Genomic DNA, 18,764 nt, shown 5'->3' with positions numbered 1-18,764 from the left:
TTGGCGCTTGTGAAAGCGGAAGAGTTGCCTCTTAGAGGCATACAGGGGTGGTGGTAAGTTTTCCCAGATTACTGGGTGGGGGCTTGAGCTGGTTCTGTTTTGTATTGAACCCAGCCCTCGTTGCTGTCATCTCCAGTTGGCAGAAGGGTTACATGTTTACAGAGGGATTGAGACTATACACATGGCTGGATGCACCAGGGCAGCTAAGCAGCCCAGGAGGCGGGATAGTGAGTGTGTCTACATTGCAATAAAGCATGTCTTCACAGCACCGAATCTTAGAATTAAGGTCCATAGACTAAGGCTTTTGGAGCTAAAAAAAACCCCCTCCCTGAGCTCCAGCCTGAGCAGGAGTGTCTACACAGCTTTTTTTAGTGCCACAGTGCAAGCCTGAGTGTGTATCAGGTTCTGAGACTTGCTGCTGCATTGTTTTTCTTTTTTGCAGTGTAGACATATGCATGGAGGCGGGCATGTGGGGTCCGCAAGATTTGCTGCTTGGCTTGTACTGAGCATGCTCAGTACCATCTGGTGAAGCCGCTTCCCCCCCGCTATCCGCGGGCATGGGTTGTCTCCGCATATGCGTGCCAGCTAGCCCCATTCTGCCGTTCACATCGCTGCGTCTACGTTCTATTTTTACCTTGCCAGCTCAGTCAGAGCTAGTGTGGGTATGTCTCCTCCAGCTGCCATTGACCCCTTCTAGTTTGAAGTGTAGACACACCTTAAGAGTTTCTGGTTCTCCCAAGGGAGAAGTGGTCTGATACCAGCACATTCCAGCACCAGATTACATTCCCCTCTGCTCAGCACCGGGGGAGCAGGGTCAAGGCTCCACCCCTTCTGGGCCCTGCTCTCCCTCCATTCCGGGAAGAAAAGGGGCAGAGCCCCCAGAAAAGCTGGGAGAGCAGGACCCAGTCTTGCCTATAGTGTTTGTCTCATGCAGAGATTCACTGTGCTTTCATTCAGTGCCTGGAGACGGACCCTACCCCATTTTTCATTCCCTTTCCCACCCCATCCCCAGCACTAGCCATGGTCTTTTTAGGTGGAACCACACATTTAAATGTTTCCTTAATTATACAGCAGTCGGTGCTATAGTTTTTAAAGGCAGGGACAGCAGACAACTTATGGCTTTTTTTTTTTTTAAATCTCCAAGAAATGAAGCCATTCTTTGCGGTTGGAAGGCAGTGTACGCCTTTTCACCTGCCACAAATGTCATCTGTTGTGCACTGTTCCTCTGCAAGTGAACATCTGCAAAAGGGAAATTTGCACATTCATGAGTTAAGCACAAGCTTCCTCCTGAAATGTTGGGGCTGAGTGGCTCTGCTTCTGTAAAGGCTGTAACCAGCTTACTGTCCTTGTCACAGAAGGATCTGGAATTGCAATTGAAAATTAATTCTTTCCCATGAAACTATTACCATAGATTTGTTAATAGAAATTTCAGGGAGCAGAAAGGCCCACAGGGTAGAAAGTAGCTATTTCCTTTTGGAGTATATGTAACAATAAACCATACTCAGGACCTAATTTAATTCCTCTGTCACTGTGAGCTGTAACCAAAGATTACCAAACAAGTGCTTTATTGCTGTATTCCCACTCATGTCACTGAGTTTACAATGTAATCAAGGGCCAGTGTGCCTTTAAAATTACATGGCCACTTAAGAGACTGAAATCACTAAACCTGCTAGGTTTATATGATGCAGCAACGGTCAATTTCTCATAAATGTGGCTCTTTTCTTAGATGTGGAAGATATTTAGAGGCTTCACAGAGATCTAATGAAAGATGACAGATTAATTAAATATTGGAGATGGGCCAGCTATGGGACACTGTGCCCTGGCAGGTGCCCTGGTTCCAAAGTGCTATAGTTTGTTTGTTCAGATGGTTGCAAACTAATTCGGCTCAACCGGAGTTATTTGGTATTATGAATTACTTGGATAATTTGCTCTGAATTATTTAGGCAAACTCACGCACAGAAAGTGCTTGGGTGAGGCTAGAAGGAAGGAAACACTTCTTCGGTTACACAGGAATTGCCATACTGGTCCAACTAATCTGGTATCCTGTCTCTGACACTGGCCACTACTGGTTAACTCAGAGGAAGGTGGTAGAACCCCACAGCAAGCAGATGTGGGATAATCTACCTTCCCCCATATTAGACGGGTTTATGCATGAGGTTTTATATCCCTTCCAGAATTGTGGTTGTCATTAATTATGATCACTCTGGATATTCTGATTTTCCATAGCCCTGGAGGTTTTTAACTTCTTGACCTCAATGACATCCTGAGGCAATGAGTTCCAAAATCTAATTACATGTTGAGGGAAGAAGTATTTCCTCTTAGCACTTCTGGATGGGCCACCTCTCCATTTAATTAAATGTCCCCTTGTGTTCACTTTATGAGATGGGCAGTAGAAGCTAACCAAACAATCACCACCATGCGCAGCAGCTCTGTCTCCTGTTCTCTGTGTCCTTTACAGCCACGTTGTGGCCTGCTTTACTCCCCTGCAAGGCCACTGATATTGCAGAACACAGCACAAGGAGGGTGGGGAGCAGCCTTCATGGGGCTGCTACTCCTCATCATGCACAGAGGACATGGAGCAGAGGGGCAGTGCCTCGGTGTGGCTTTGCCCATGCCAGTGCAGCTGAGCTGGCATGAAATAATCTGAGCCATGTTATGGGGCTACTGCAGATCAATTCCTAGCTGGAGCAGAGAGAGAACCAGGCACCAGACAGTGCCTCTCTCCAAGAAAAATCTTTCACTCACGGCAAGGCCGCCTACCTGAGAACACCTCTGTAGTTATACGGTGCAACATGATTCTATTTGTCTTAGTGGGGAAGTCCAGTGCATTCCTGGCTGGGTTTCTGCATAGCTGTGTGACCTTGGCCAAGTCTCTGTGCGTCCCATTTTGTCTACTTAGACTGCAAGGTCTTTGAGGCAGGGACTGTCTCTTACTGTGTGTCTGTACAGAGCCTAACACTACTGGGGTCCTGATTTTGGTTAGGGTTTCTAGATGCTGCTGTAATATAAGTAGTAATAAAAATCTGGGCTTTTTCAGCACAGACATTATTTCAGCCCATTGCAGATTACCACAGCCTTGTCAGCAGCATCTCACACACCTTTGCTTTTCCTCTCTCCTGTGGTTTACAGAACTCTCAGCTGCAGCTCCAGAGTCTACTTAGGCTACTATCTCGGGAAAAGCTCGATTTTGAAAGTGTAGCAAAGACCAAGAGGGAATTACAAAAGGGAACTATACTTAAATCCCTTACTATGGGTGTAGCTCCCCAAATCACTGCAGATTCTGTAGTGAAATACCTGCTGGAGAAGTGCAGTGTTCCTGTAACTTCTCAGATGCTACCTGAAAGCTATCCAGCACTCAGTGACAACAGCAAATGGCAACCCAAGGAAAGTAGACTTCATTTCTTAACAGCCAGGGCCTATTTCCCATTTGTCTTCGACTAAACACTCTTTATGGTTTAGTGCAAAAGCTGTTGTGGAGGTAACCAGAAGGAAATGCTTTACAATAGGTGTTAGCAGCATCAGGTTTGGAATAAACACATCCTGCTTGTATATGCCAAGGCTGATTCTAGCCCTGTGTCATAGGCTGAACAGTATGGTAACACCTGTGCTTGGCTAATTCCAGCAAAAACTGCCTCTTACGCAACCTAACTCATGGTTAAGGCACTGGCCTGGGTCTTGGGATTTCTGGCTTTCATTCCTGGTTGTGCCGCAGCTTTCCTGGAGGATCTCAGACAAGTCTATTTGGCTGGGGCTTTAGAAGGAACCTAAAAGGAGTGAAGTACTCAAATGAGCTCGGTGGAAAACCCCAGCCGTAACTTCTCTGGGCCTCAAGTTCCCCATCTTTGAAATGGGGATGATGATGTTTTCTTTGTCTATTTAGATCAAAAGCAATTCAGGGAAGGGACTGCCTCTTATTCCATCTGTATCCAGCGCCTGGCACAATGGGGCTTGGTTGTGGTTTGGTCTCCTAGCTGCTACTGGAATTAATACTAATATCAATACGAAGATTCTGACTTAGATTAAGGGAAAGAGGAAGTAAGATAATGAAGTACTTGGTCTCTCCTTGCAATGATACAGCTGCTATGAAAGAGGACCAGCCAACTCCTGCACAAATGTGCCACATGGGTACAAGCGATACTGATGCGTGCCACTTAAGAAGCATCTTTAATATGAACCAGATGCTAATGACTTAAATGCTGTTGTGTTTTCAGCACCGCCGTTGTGAAAACCATTGATGTTCGCTCACGGCAATACTTTTATCTTTACTTCTGTTCCCCACCCCCACCCCTCAATCTATATAGTGGTGCCAAATGTTAATGAAACAAACCTTCCGATCCAAGTCGCGGTCTGACTGGCAGTTTTCGGGTGTCATTTTGGTAACTTACAAACAAACCAACAACACTTAAGGCCAGATTTTTCAAACAAGCTCAGCTCCCATTCAGACCATTATTGAAGGTAGGGTGACCAGATCGCAAGTATGAAAAATCGGGGACCCCTTTTTTGGCGGAGGGTGGGGGATAAAGTTGCTTATATAAGACACTGCCCCTGATATTGGGACACTCCCGATAATATCAGGATGTTGGTCACCCTAACTGAAGGTGTTTGCAGACCGTCTGACTGATACTTGCTTAATGTCCCTAGCATATGCTGCTGTCCTGTTTACTTACCCTTTCTCCTGCATGCTCTTTCCCGTGTGAGGGGTTTTGGTAGCAGAGTCAAGTCCCACATCCTTTGCTTCGGGAATTCGCTTTGCGGATCTATTCTTCTGCCCATTCCAAATTCATTGCCCAGTACATGTGCACCCTGGGTTAGTTACAGAAACCAAAATGGATGAAGTTAATTTGGGGAAGAGGTTGATTGGGGAGAGGGGGGGAAGGCAAATTAGGAAAGAGAACCATGTTTCCTCCAGCTGCTAAGTTTATTTAGTGGCTGCATATCAATTTGTTTGAACAGGTTTCATTACAGAAAGTGCAAAGCCCCTGAGCATGTTTTAATATATGCTAATCCTTCCTTAGGCAGGAAATGGAAAAGGCTTGTTTACAGTTTAATTTCTAATCCATGTGGGCTGACAAGCTCCAAGCAGGGACATAAATAGAAAATCTGAAGTGACAAGGAGCACTCACTTACAATAAACAGGGGCTGTTGCCGCCCCCCCCCCCCCATCTACAGTCATATGCCAAAAGTACTTCCTGGATCCAGTTTGTTACCTTTAAAATGTAGGGTTAGAACTACAGGTAAACTGCTCTCCTTTTTACGGCTGTCAGACCGACAAGAGATTAAAACTCAGCAACAATATTAACCGCAAGGGAATATGCAAAACAATAAGTGGGTGGTCAGCCTCTTTCCTGCTGTGCTGAGCACACAAAGATCTATCAAGTCTATTTTGTCTATCTAGATATCAGTCTGTTTAAATATGCCCTCTCCCCCCCCCCCATGACAGAAGCATATGAATTGGAACATGGTGTCCTTTTGTGTCTTGGTTTGGCAACAGTAAATTAAGTTCAAGATTTTCAAAACCAGCAGTTGAAAGTTTGGCTCCTAAGTCCCTATTTAGGAATGTACAGGGGAGATTTTCAGAGATACCTATGGATTTAGGAACAATGTGCCCATGAAAATCAGTGGGACTTCTGCTGCTTTTGGGGCTTCGGTTCTTTTGAAAATTTCCCCATAAGTCAATGAGCTAATTTTCAAAAGTGTTGAACACCACACAGCTGTTGTTAATTTAACTGGGAGCTCAGCAATTTTGAAAATCAGATGGCTTATTTATAGGCTTGGAAGAATTAGATTTTTATTGGTAAATGTTGGTAAACGTCAGTTTCACTCCCCCCCACCCCACGTGCACGCACACTAATTACAATATTTCCGTGGATAATTATCAGAATTCACAGATAGACACAGGAAGAAAAATGCGGCTTGAGAACTTATGAGAATTCAAGATAAAGATATTTACGATGTGTATATTTTGAGGTGAGATGCTGGCATTTTGTGTTTTAATGGTTGTAAAGCTGTGACTTTTTGAATCTTAATGTCTGTGGTCACTAAATAATTGTCTGTCTCCTCCTGACCACCACCATGGGTTGACTCTCCCATAATTTTCTGCAACTGTGAAAATTTAAATAAATAAAAATGGCTAAAACCCATCATTTTGCACAATTGTGAAAATATAAATGGATAAAATAAAAAATACTTACAATTAAACATCCATATTATCTGTCGAAATTACATTAAAAAATCGAATTCTGCCAAGCCTTCTTATTTAGGAGTCTAAACAAGGGCTCTTAGGAGCTTAACTTTCTGCTCCTATCTTTGAAAACATTGGCCCGAGAGTTGCTTTTCTTCTGAGGTCCAGAGATTAGGATAGTGGTAACTGACAACTGGGGGAATTCTTGATTTCTGCCCCAGATTTAGGGCTTGAGCCCATGCTGCTAGGCTCAATGGAGGCCCTTTCCATCACCTGGAATGGGAGCAGGTTCAAATCCCTGGTGCATTCCAAGGAGAAATAACTGGATCTGGAATCTGTAACTTGAACTGATTTTTTTTTTCTGTACGCGACGCTCACTTCTACTCATTAAAGTTCAAATTTACAGGAGTATTTCTTTATATTAGGAGAAAGGGATCCATGAGTGCTAGTCAGAAAGGAAAAGGTTGCAAAGTTGTGGCTGCAGGTTCTACTCAATACAAGGGATACTTCTTAAGGACAATAATGGTATTCATGTATTGCCTCGGTGTCACAGTACTTTACTTTACACATACTCGGCCAATGACTCTTCCACACCCGCCTGTGAGATGTCAGTGCTACTCACCACCATTTTACAGATGGGGAAACTAAGGCACAGAGGAGTGTAGTCCCATATCCCCATCAGTGCACGGAGCTGGAGCTGAGCCTGGAGACCTGTGGCCTATATATATATAGGAAATATGATGTGATTGGAATAACAGAGACTTGGTGGGATAACTCACATGACTGGAGTACTGTCATGGATGGTTATAAACTGTTCAGGAAGGACAGGCAGGTGGGGGAGTAGCACTGTATGTAAGGGAGCAGTATGACTGCTCAGAGCTCCGGTATGAAACTGCAGAAAAACCTGAGTGTCTCTGGATTAAGTTTAGAAGTGTGAGCAACAAGAGTGATGTAGTGGTGGGAGTCTGCTATAGACCACCGAACCAGGGGGATGAGGTGGATGAGGCTTTCTTTCAGCAGCTCGCGGAAGCTACTAGATCGCATGCCCTGGTTCTCACAGGTGACTTTAATTTTCCTGATATCTGCTGGGAGAGCAATACAGCGGTGCATAGACAATCCAGGAAGTTTTTGGAAGGCATAGGGGACAATTTCCTGGTGCAAGTGCTAGAGGAGCCAACTGGGGGGGAGCTTTTCTTGACCTGCTGCTCACAAACCGGGAAGAATTGGTGGGGGAAGCAAAAGTGGATGGGAATCTCGGAGGCAGTGACCATGAGTTGGTTGAGTTCAGGATCCTGACACAGGGAAGAAAGGTAAGAAGCAGGATACGGACCCTGGACTTCAGGAAAGCAGACTTCGACTCCCTCAGGGAATGGATGGGTAGGATCCCCTGGGGGACTAAGATGAGGGGGAAAGGAGTCCAGGAGAGCTGGCTGTATTTCAAGGAATCCCTGTTGAGGTTACAGGGACAAATCATCCTGATGTGTCGAAAGAATAGTAAATATGGCAGGCGACCAGCTTGGCTTAACGATGAAATCCTAGCGGATCTTAAACATAAAAAAGAAGCTTACAAGACGTGGAAGGCTGGACATATGACCAGGGAAGAGTATAAAAATATTGCTCTGGCATATAGGAATGAAATTAGGAGGGCCAAATCACACCTGGAGCTGCAGCTAGCGAGAGATGTTAAGAGTAACAAGAAGGGTTTCTTCAGGTATGTTGGCAACAAGAAGAAAGCCAAGGAAAGTGTGGGCCCCTTACTGAATGAGGGAGGCAACCTAGTGACAGAGGATGTGGAAAAAGCTAATGTACTCAATGCTTTTTTTTGCCTCTGTCATAAATATAAAGGGAAGGGTAAACCCCTTTGAAATCCCTCCTGGCCAGGGGAAAGCTCCTCTCACCTGTAAAGGGTTAAGAAGCTAAAGGTAACCTCGCTGGCACCTGACCAAAATGACCAATGAGGAGACAAGATACTTTCAAAAGCTGGGAGGAGGGAGAGAAACAAAGGGTCTGTGTCTGTCTGTAGTCGTCTTGGCCGGGGACAGAACAGGAATGGAGTCTTAGAACTTTTAGTAAGTAATCTAGCTAGGTCTGTGTTAGATTATGATTTCTTTAAATGGCTGAGAAAAGAATTGTGCTGAATAGAATAACTATTTCTGTCTGTGTATCTTTTTTGTAACTTAAGGTTTTGCCTAGAGGGGTTCTCTATGTTTTTGAATCTAATTACCCTGTAAGATATCTACCATCCTGATTTTACAGGGGGGATTTCTTTATTTCTATTTACTTCTATTTTTTATTAAAAGTCTTCCTGTAAAACACTGAATGCTTTTTCATTGTTCTCAGATCCAAGGGTTTGGGTCTGTGGTCACCTATGCAAATTGGTGAGGCTTTTTATCCAACATTTCCCAGGAAAGGGGGGGTGCAAGTGTTGGGAGGATTGTTCATTGTTCTTAAGATCCAAGGGTCTGGGTCTGTAGTCACCTAGGCAAATTGGTGAGGCTTTTTACCAAACCTTGTCCAGGAAGTGGGGTGCAAGGTTTTGGGAAGTATTTTGGGGGGAAGGACGCGTCCAAACAGCTCTTCCCCAGTAACCAGTATTAGTTTGGTGGTGGTAGCGGCCAGTCCAAGGTGTAATATTTTGTACCTTGGGGAAGTTTTGACCTAAGCTGGTAAAGATAAGCTTAGGAGGTTTTTCATGCAGGTCCCCACATCTGTACCCTAGAGTTCAGAGTGGGGGAGGAACCTTGACAGCCTCTGTCTTCACGAACAAGGTCAGATCCCAGACTGCTGCGCTGGGCATCTAAACATGGGGAATAGATGGCCAGCCCTCTGTGGAGAAAAAGGTGGTTAGGGACTATTTAGAAAAGCTGGACGTGCACAAGTCCATGGGGCCGGACGAGTTGCATACGAGAGTGCTAAAGGAACTGGCGGCTGTGATTGCAGAGCCATTGGCCATTATCTTTGAAAACTCGTGGCGAACGGGGGAAGTCCCAGATGACTGGAAAAAGGCTAATGTAGTGCCAATCTTTAAAAAAGGGAAGAAGGAGGATTCTGGGAACTACAGGCCAGTGAGCCTCACTTCAGTCCCCAGAAAAATCATGGAGCAGGTCCTCAAAGAATCAATCCTGAAGCACTTACATGAGAGGAAAGGGATCAGGAACAGTCAGCATGGATTCACCAAGGGAAGGTCATGCCTGACTACTCTAATTGCCTTCTATGATTACTGGTTCTGTGGATGAAGGGAAAGCAGTGGATGTATTGTATCTTGACTTTAGCAAAGCTTTTGACACTGTCTCCCACAGTATTCTTGTCAGCAAGTTAAAGAAGTATGGGCTGGATGAATGCACTATAAGGTGGGTAGAAAGTTGGCTAGATTGTCGGGCTCAACGGGTAGTGATCAATGGCTCCATGTCTAGTTGGCAGCCGGTGTCAAGTGGAGTGCCCCAGGGGTCGGTCCTGGGGCCGGTTTTGTTCAATATCTTCATAAATGATCTGGAGGATGGTGTGGATTGCACTCTCCGCAAATTTGCGGATGATACTAAACTGGGAGGAGTGGTAGATACGCTGGAGGGTAGGGATAGGATACAGAGGGACCTAGACAAATTGGAGGATTGGGCCAAAAGAAATCTGATGAGGCTCAATAAGGATAAGTGCAGGGTCCTGCACTTAGGACGGAAGAACCCAATGCACAGCTACAGACTAGGGACCGAATGGCTAGGCAGCAGTTCTGCGGAAAAGGACCTCGGGGCGACAGTGGATATGAGTCTGGTGATATGAATGATATGATGATATGATATGAAGCTGGATATGAGTCAGCAGTGTGCCCTTGTTGCCAAGAAGGCCAATGGCATTTTGGGATGTATAAGTAGGGGCATAGCGAGCAGATCGAGGGACGTGATCGTCCCCCTCTATTCGACATTGGTGAGGCCTCATCTGAAGTACTGTGTCCAGTTTTGGGCCCCACACTACAAGAAGGATATGGATAAATTGGAGAGAGTCCAGCGAAGGGCAACAAAAATGATTAGGGGTCTGGAACACATGACTTATGAGGAGAGGCTGAGGGGAACTGGGATTGTTTAGTCTGCAGAAGAGAAGAATGAGGGGGGATTTGATAGCTGCTTTCAACTACCTGAGAGGTAGTTCCAGAGAGGATGGTTCTAGACTATTCTCAGTGGTGGAAGAGGACAGGACAAGGAGTAATGGTCTCAAGTTGCAGTGGGGGAGGTTTAGGTTGGATATTAGGAAAAACTTTTTCACTAGGAGGGTGGTGAAACACTGGAATGCATTGCCTAGGGAGGTTGTGGAATCTCCTTCCTTAGAAGTTTTTAAGGTCAGGCTTGACAAAGCCCTGGCTGGGATGATTTAATTGGGGATGGGTCCTGCTTTTGAGCAGGGGGTTGGACTAGATGACCTCCTGAGGTCCCTTCCAACCCTGATAGTCTATGATTCTACCCCTTTGCTTCCCAGTCCCATTGACACTCCTCCATGGGGACGTTGCAGGGTTTTATCCTGGCACAGCTTCAAGGAGGTGGGGGAGTCGGCGAGGCTGCTTCAGAGTCTCCTCCTAAAAGTTGCTCTGGGAACAAACAGAAATTAGTACAGAGAGAGGCTGTATTCTCATATACTGGCTTGCCCTTGTGTGTAGTGGAGATCCTCCTTCAGGGGACTGCGCTAGTACAGGAGGACCCAGGAAGCAGCATGTTGGTTGGACCTAGAGCAGAGTCCACGTGCCATCTAATGCAGATGCTCCTTTGCCTTCTGCGGACCCCCTGAGATCCACATGGATCCTGTGGGATCAATAGATTAATGGGACAGAACCACAGCTGAGCAAACTCTCTCCCCCTTGGTGAAAGAATTCCTAAGGAACTCCATGGATCTGATTGAACCTGGCTGAGTTCAGTGAAGTCCTGGAGATATAAAACTGTGCCCAGGAGCTTCAACTCATGCTCTTTTCTCTTCCCTACTCAGGATAGTATCACAAAGGGGCCCTGAGTGCCTTGAGTCACTGTTGTCAAAGGTGAGAAACCCCATTTAGATTCTCACTTAACTGGATCTGCTATTCCTGTGTAGTGTTAGGCATGTTGCTATTACTAGGTTGCCAGAGGGAGGGCACTCAGACTGTTCTTCATTAGCATTTGTTAAGTTATTAACAGCCCCTCTTTAATTAAATTTCTACTTGTGTAAGATCAAATGCCAATCTAGGAGACCTGATACTGGAAATGTTGATCAGTTGTCTGGCCTGGTGGCTTTGCTGATGTAACACATAATGGGCAGTATCCTTCTGCAGACCCTAAACCGGGGACTTGGCTATTGACTAACTGGGAGCTGAACTTTTTGAAAAACCAGGTCCACTTGTGGGTGCTGATCACTTGTGAAAATCTGTCCCTGCTCTGTTTTTGATAGCCTATTTGTAGGGGTAGTCAATTGGTGGAGTGGGGGGCCAAATCTGGACCACCAGACGCTTTTGACCGGACCACAAAATCTTTTTGGTTTTGTTTTATTATTTATTCTTTGTTGCTATTGCCATATGAAAAATGTCTCTGCCCACCTGAGCAAAGTACGTATAATGCAGCACATCCTAAGTGGGTTCCATTTTTACCTCAACTTTGTCCTGCTGCAAGCGACTGTTCCAGGTGCACCACAGTGGAGAATCTTTCCAAAATAAAACAGTTCAATGATTCAAGTAAATGGCTAGAGAGGGTGGTCTGGTGGCTCAGGCCAGACACCAGCACTCCGGCGAGCTGCATTCTGTTCCTAGCACAACCACCGCCCCTCCTATTGGCCAGCATCTTCACTTGGAGTGCGTGTGGGGGAAGTGTCTTAACTTGAGGTAAAATCCCAATGAAGACACAGCACTTCATCACTTTCACATGAGTTAGCAGGTAAGGGTAAGGACTGGGGGGGTCCTAGTCTTTCACATGACCTGCTAGCTTATATGACAACTGCAACCTACCTGCCTTGTCTTCCATAGGAATTTACACCAAGTTAGTAAACTCAAGTTAAAATCCATGAGTTAATCCACCTCTTTTCCTAGTGAAAATACAACCTCTGTAATGCTGGCTGAGTTACGGCCTCCCTCTGTGCCTGTTAGGTGTGTGTGCAGTGGGAATAATGATTTCCACTGTAAGCTTTCTGGGGCGGGGTTTGTGGATGCAGCGCCTGACACACTCTGCCCCTGCTCTCTTGGCGCTGTCATAATATGAATAGTGGATGAGAGGAATGCCTTCTCTGTAAGTAGTCTTTGAAAATACAGCATTATAACACACACTGTCTGCAGTTCTGCTGGCTGGTTATGCAGTGCTGGGGGATTTGTGGAGGCCTGTTTGTTAGAGCTGGATGGATACCACATAGATACCTGGGACCCCCAAAATACGTATGTAAAGTAATTACCCCCAAATTATGGCGGTGCTTGCTCTATATTCAACACCCTTGCTACAGCATGAAGGAGCAAAAGGGAAGATGGGTGGGGGGAAGCAATGTAAGGGATGAAGATTAAAAGAGTGCAGCAATCAGAAGAGCAGGTTTAAGTCTGGTTGCAGACTTTTTATTTTTTTTCCCCCCCTCTGTGTCTGCCTCCATCTCTCTAATGCATTTCCTTCTTCCCTAAAGGCCAGCAACTGGCACGCGGCACATGCTGCTAATGGATCAGCTGTATCCCAATGACACATACAGGTGTTTGCAGGAGGCAGTCACATGATTGCGGATCACCCAGAGCTATTGTAAAGAGAGAAAGAGGCAGGCACATATTCCCAACTGGCTCTGATTTTCCTCCTCCCCTAACAGGATCCATATTTTTGCCACAGGTATGATTTTCACTCTCCTCCCCTCCTCTCCCGCCTTCTTGATTATGATTCACTGTCCTATTTCCCTAACCTTTTCCAAATGCGTGGCCTATTGTCTGTCTGAGCAGCGGTTAGATGGGCCCACAATTCTCCGCTTCTCGCTGGCTGTACAACCGCTTTCCGTCAGTTGATCGGATGGAGGGAGAAGGGGAAGTGAAACAGGGTCTGGATTTTAACTCTGTGCTATGATTAGATTTCTGAGACAGAGCTGACACTTTGCTGTTTGTCAGAGGGTGTCCTTTTCATGCTATCTAACTCCCATATAGTGCTTTTCGTCCATAGTTATCAAAGTCTAGCATTGGCCTGTTTAAACCCAGGGTTGTGGGTTCAATCCTTGAGGGGGCCATTTAGGGATCTGGAGCAAAAATTGGGGATTGGTCCTGCTTTGAGCAGAGGGTTGGGCTAGATGACCTCCTGACGTCCCTTCCAGCCCTGATCTTCTGATTCTATGAAGAGGTCTATATCATCATCTCCTTTAAACACAGGGAAACTGAGGCATGGGGAGGGGATGTGATTTGCCTTAAGCACCCAAGAAACCAGTGGCAGAGCTGGGAATTGAACCTAGGTCTTCTGAGTCCAACCCCTAGGCACCACTACCTCCCTTAATGGGTGTGACCGCACCAACACTGCAAAGTGCAACAGCAGCTGAAACAGTGGCACTATGGGGGCTGTTCCTCTAATTTATTTGTGTGTGAAAGTGTTGCCACCTCAGCACAAGTCTAGTGATATTTGCTGTGTTTGTCAAAGCCTGGGCCCCGGGAGTCATGTGAGTGTGTGAGAGACTCAGCTTTCATTTAAAAAAAAAAAAAATTTCTAGCCCCCATGACTGCAAAGAGAAGCTTGAAAGCTTGGCCCCTAAAGGTTCGAAAACCAGATGCACATTTAAAAAAAAAAATCCAAGGTTTATTACATCTTAAATCTCGTTATTTTTTAAGCCAGTCTCACGACTCATGGAAAGACCAAAACCTTTGCCAACGTAGTGAGAAAATGATTACAGAAATAGAACACAGCGGCTCTCGCTAATGTCAGTTGATGTAATCATTCTCCTCTCCTTTGTTTTGTTCCCGGCTCTGCTTTCATCTCCCCCATTCTACTGATCTGGTTTCTTTTCAGACCAGCTCCTGTTTCCAAAACCAGAGGCCTAAGGTGAAGCTGCTAAGGCCGGTTTTAGGCTCCTAAGAGGAAGACGGTACACCAGTATTGCAGGGTAGGCTGTTTGAGCAGTTGTGTAAGCCATCTCCCATATCACACCCTGGCTGTGGAAGGAGTGGCTGTTACTGCCCTGAAAGGAAGTAAGTGAAGCCGGTTTCTCACAACCCAGCAAGACCCCAAAGTCCTTGGGTAGGTCAATGTCCGCCTGCATGCTGCAGCCTGGGCAAGCGCCTTGTGTCAGCGGGACAACCTGGCCTGTGCTAGGGCTGTCTTTGGGCCTGCCTCTCTCTTTCTGGTAGGACGCCGAGGCTCAGCTGATCAGCACGACACGCGTGGGCAGCCACGTTCCCTCTGGCCCAGGACTGGCGAGGTAAACCACTATAGGCTAGGACACCCGCGGCAGGCCCTCTGCTACCTGCTGCTGACATGGGGTCCACCTAGGCGGGCTCATTTACATAACCCTGCCCTTACCTGCGGTGACTCCACCTTAACTTGTATATTATGCCAGGCCAGCTCCACAGGCCCATATAACTCCCTCTGACTGTACGGGATGGCAAGTCAGGGTCCTTACTATTGTCATTGCAGACCACCTGCTCCTGCATAACCAAAGGGCCCAGGGTAGGGGGCCTAAATTTGGCCAAAGTAGGTAACCTGATTTTCAAAAATGCTGCGTACCCAGAATCCTCTTCAGCAGCAGCTAGCCTGGTGCTGTGTGCCCTTTTGAAAATCTCCACCCGTCGTCTCATAAGGCCGATTTTTCACTCGTGTTCTATTTGATGTCATTCTTTGATGGCTATTTATATTTTATTGTCTCACTTTCTGTATCTCATCTCCCCTCTTCTTCTTCTGTCTTGCATCTGCTTTGAATCTCTGCATTCTCTCTCCTCTGCACTCCTTCTGCTTGTGGAGCCCACTGGTCAGCATGTTGCCAGCTCCCTCTGGGCCTGATCTGCAGAGGATGCGAGGCTGTTACAAGTCCCCACGCCACCCCCGAGCCTGGTTCTTTTAACTCAAGCTCTGGAGATTCAGACTGAGTTTTAGTTCATTTCCCTGCAGTGCTGGCTGTTACAGTTGCATTCACCTACAATTCTCTTGCTTTTCTCCAGTTCCCTTTTCCCATCCTCTTCCCCCCCCCCCACTGTTCTCCCTTCTCCTTCTTGAGCTTCACCCCTTATCCATGCCCTAAAGACCCATTTTTCTAACCCAGTCCAAAGTCCTGAGGTGGATCTTGTGTGATAATGGCGGACAGGAATCACTGATACTTGCTGAGGGGGTAAAATTTATTTTACAGCTCTGGCTGAAAAGCTCAGGCCAGCTCTGCTCATTGCTAAATTATCAAACCCATTCATAGAATCATAGAATATCAGGGTTGGAAGCGACCTCAGGAGGTCATCTAGTCCAACCCCCTGCTCAAAGCAGGACCAATCCCCAACTAATTCATTCTAACCTGTGACCAAATAAAATCAATGACCCGGGCCAAACTGTTGCTGAGTGAAGGTCACGGTTTCAAATAAAGAAGATTTTTACATTCTTGCATTCTGTGGCATTGAAGCCTAAAGCCAAACCACCAAATCCTCAGCTGGTGTAAATCAAAGTAGCTCTCTTGAGGTCACTATAGGCTCGGTGAGGATCTAGGATTCATTTGTATATTGTAGGACCCTCTAGGATTCATTTGTATATTTGTGAGCCAGAATTCTAAGAGATGGGGACAACAGGGGAGACTTTCAAAGGCACAAAGGGCAGTTAGGTGGCCAATTTCCACTGACTTTCAAAGGGAGTTACTCATCTAACTGCTATTTGCCCTTTATAACTGAATGACATTTAATGGCCTGTGTTGTGCAGGAGATCAGACTAGCTGATATAGTGGTCCCTTCTGCCCTTAAACTCTATGAATCTATGAAAATCAACCTGTAAGAGAGCAACCCTCCCCAAAATGCGTATAATGCCAATTCTTGTAGTCCAGATTTTTAAGTAGTCAGCTTATCTACTTAGCAATGGGAGGAGGAGGCATTAGTCCAGATATGGATTCAGAGTTTGCAGTCTGGGCCTTTCCCTAGTTGTCACCAGTTGCGCTCTCACAGCGTAGTGACTCCAGGTTGGGAACAAGCATCAACCTCAGTAGACAAATTCTTCAGAAACCGAGGCCATGATTTTAAAAAATCAGTACCTAAGGAAGGATCAAAGAGTCTAACCTTAAGTATTTAAATAAATGGCCTGATTTTCAAATCGTCTAAGAACCTAGCAGCTCCCGCTGAAGGAAATGGGAGCTGCTGGGTGTCAATACTTGTGAAAGTCAGACAATTTATGTAGAATCTTGAATATAAACTTATGAGAAAAACTGGTCAAACACTTCCCACCAAACATTTTTTTCAACAAAATGTTTTTTTGATTGATGAACCTTTTGCAGGGAAAAGAGATCTGTTTTTTATGGGGGGGGGAAATGGATTTTCAGCCAAAAACTTTTTTTTTTCATTTTTCAGGGGGGGGGAAATCAGTTTTCAGTTACCCGAAACATGAAGAATTTCAAAGAAAAAAATTAATGATTTTTTTCTTTGAAGTTTTATTAGGGATGGGGAGGAATTAATTTCCTGAACAAGTCTATTTATAAGCCTAATTTTAGATCCTTATTTTTTAATATCTTGGCCAAAGTTCTGGTAGCTATGTTGATGTCACTTATCCATAATTAAACAAAACAGGAAGAAAAACAGAAAAATATGATAGAGAAATGGAATGTTCTCAGGCTAAACAGAAGGTTTTTCAAAGTTTTCCAGGAGATAGCAGCAGTTCTTTAAACTTTTGCTGTAAGTGATAGAATTTCATATACAATTCCCCTCTGTACACTAAAATTTAAAAAAGGATAAAATGCTAACTACATGCCAAAAAAACTTTTTTTTAAAGGAATTTTAGTTGTGGTTATTACTTGTCAGTAAACAGTGAATTATTTGGCCAATAATGTATGTATTTAGATGACTAAATAGCTACGCAAACATTTCACCTAGCCCCTTTGATCCTCCATTGTGGTACTGATCTGACAATGCTGTTTCTTATCAGTGGCCTACATAATATATCAGTGAGCCAGCCAGTCCCACTGCCCAAAGGCAAGTGCTGTAGCTAATAATTACAGCCAACCCCCTGCAATTTAGCAGATGAAGGGAAAATCTGCATTTTCTATCCCCAGCTCTGACCCATAATTGGCAAACTGGGTCAGGAGACAGGTTTCTCACATGTTACTCTAAGCAACAAACACCCGTCTACCTCCCACCACACACTGCTACATACAGACTCAAAACTCAGCGTGCGATTTAAAGCTGTAATTCTATCCCTGCTCACCAGGAGTCTGTAATAATGCTGAAAAGACTCCCAGTGGAAATACTCTTTTTAAACTCACCCCCAACTGAATCATTTGCCCCATGAATGAATATTAATGGTAGTGTCATTCAAAGACCTAACAAACCAGGATTGTGGCAAAGACATACAGAACTGAGCAGTTGTCATAATTCTGTATTTATTCTTCCTAGAGCGGTTGCACATAAGGACACAAACACACATAAGGACACAAACAAGCATCAGGACCCACCCCCACCACACACACACACTCCCTGCTCCAGCAAGTTTATGGTTTAGGAGGCAACTCAAAATCGAAACGGACCGATGCTAATTTTTGCTCAGGAATTTATCTAAAGGAAGAGTAAGAAAACAGAATTAATGCCTGCAGCGATTTAAAGATTTCCTGGAACAAATAGTTAGGGGCTGCGCCTTCAGGAGGTGTGGGGCAGGGTGGAGAGTTGGTGGGTGGGGTTCATTACTCCTGGCACACCCCCTGCAGGCAGGCTTGTGATGAGGCCCACGTAGGACAGTCTACAGGTGTCCGAGGCCAAGCCTGTGCGGAGGGAATTCTCCCAGCCGTTTGCATGCGATTGACAGCCTCTCTGCAACCCCACAGAGGCCTACAGCAGTGAAGAGAATCTCACCCATTTTTATCCAGACTTTGCTAATGAAGTCTGGAAACATAATCAATCAGTTCTCCTTGCCCACCCCTGGACATATGCACATCCTTTTGGCTTGATGTGGGGGGGGCCTCTCCGCCCTGCACTGATTTATAACAAGCTCTGAGGATGGGTTTCTCCATCTTTCTAGAGAATTCCCTTGCCTGTTTGCCTTCACTGGAGCAGCATCCGCTTACATCTGCTTGCCTGCCATATCGCAGCTCGCAGGCTCCAAGTGCAGCTGCGCACTGCAAACCCTTGATCTGTGCTTAATGTGGCCCCCCCAGAAACCTGGCCCCATGCCCACTAGGGACTGCATTTCAAGGCATATCCCTATTAGCTTATTTTGATGTTTTTATCTTTCTGTGATTGGGAACCATTCTCTACAGCCAAAACAGACACTTCTCTGCAGGCGCTGAGTGAATTTTTAGCTGTCCTCTGAGGAGGAAGCTTCAATAAAACATGAGGCCACTACTAAAGCTGACTGGCTTGAGTGATGTAACATCTCATGCGGTTCGTGCATTTCTCTGTACGTTTACACTCGTGTGAACATTAGCTTGGCTGCCCTGTCTCGCTTTAAGTGAAGGCTTGCACGCAAACATGGCC

This window comes from Lepidochelys kempii, chromosome 4, assembly GCF_965140265.1.
Source record: "Lepidochelys kempii isolate rLepKem1 chromosome 4, rLepKem1.hap2, whole genome shotgun sequence".
Lineage (NCBI taxonomy): Eukaryota > Metazoa > Chordata > Testudines > Cheloniidae > Lepidochelys > Lepidochelys kempii.
Note: the sequence above shows the minus strand (reverse complement) of the source record.